Source organism: Micropterus dolomieu, linkage group LG03 (assembly GCF_021292245.1).
Source record: "Micropterus dolomieu isolate WLL.071019.BEF.003 ecotype Adirondacks linkage group LG03, ASM2129224v1, whole genome shotgun sequence".
NCBI lineage: Eukaryota > Metazoa > Chordata > Actinopteri > Centrarchiformes > Centrarchidae > Micropterus > Micropterus dolomieu.
Window position 1 is genome coordinate 12,114,908 of NC_060152.1, and position 1,387 is coordinate 12,116,294.

A 1,387-nucleotide genomic window follows, 5' to 3' on the forward strand; every position below is an offset into this window, starting at 1 on the left:
TTTTCTTTCTGCTTGCTGATAATTTGGTTTGGTCTGCTTGAGTTGGTGTTGCTGTCCTGAGGCTGTTGGGGACTTGTTACTGCAGAGAGCCTCAGGACAATCTGGCTGAGGGGACTCTTCTCTGGTTTCAGCTCCTGGTATGTTAGGGCTTTGTGATGGTATGTCTGGGGGTTAACTGATTTTAAGTGATTGTAAAATTTAAGTGATCTTTTCTGTATTTTTAGTAGGAGGGCGTATTGGCCGAGCTCTGCTCTGCACAGGTTATTTGGTGTCTTTCTCTGCACCTGCAGGTTGCTCTTACAGAACTCAGTATGGAAAGATTCTATGATTGATTTGTCAAATTCATTATTAAGTTTTGGCCCCCAGATTTTGCTACCATATAGAATTATTGGTTCTAGTACAAATTGGAAAATTTCAATTGGAATATATATTATAATGTGTCTTTTTATTGTATTGTTTATTGCTTTGTCCCTCAGATCTTTCACAGCCATGTTGAAGTTCCCTGTGTATGTAATGTTGAGGCCAAGGTAAGTGTAGTTTTTTGTGTGTTGTAATTTAGTGGTGTCTAAATAGAAATTGTGTGTGACCTGATTTCTGTATTGTTTCTGAAAGATCATTATCTTAGTCTTTGCTGTCAGGGCCCATGTCTGACAGAATCTCTGAAGGAGGTTAAGGTGCTGCTGCAAACCTTCTTTAGTAGGTGAGAGCAACACTAAGTCATCTGCATACAGCAGACCTCTGATCTCTGTGTCGTTCAGGAGGAGGCCAGGTGCCATGGAACTCTCTAATTGGTTTGCTAATTCATTGATATATAGGTTGAAGAGAATTGGACTGAGATTGCATCCCTGCTTCACTCCCCGGCCCTGGGAGAAGAACGCTGTTTGTTTGTTTCCAATCTTTATGGCACATTTACTTTTTGTATACATGTTCTTAATCAAATCATATGTTTTTCCTCCAATGCCACTTTCAAGTACCCTATAGAAAAGGACCTCGTGCCAGATGGAATCAAAGGCTTTTTGGAAGTCAACAAAACAGACATATACCTTTCTTTTCTTAATGTTTTGATTAATTAGAGTCTGGAGGGTAAATATATGGTCTGTTGTGCGGCAATTTGGCAAAAGACAATTTGGCATTTATGCAGAATATGGTGGTTATCAACAAAGTTGAGAAGTCGTTTATTAATGATGTTGCAGAGTATTTTTCCCAGGTTACTGGATACACATATTCCTCTGTAGTTATTTGGGTCATATTTATCTCCGGATTTATGAATTGCGTCGGTTACGACACTATGGGAACGCCTCTAGGCGAAGCAGGTCTGAACGTGAATGAAATTATGAGCTCCTACGGAGAGGAGAGGAAGCAGAGTGTCGCTTCTTGGGGGCCCCCC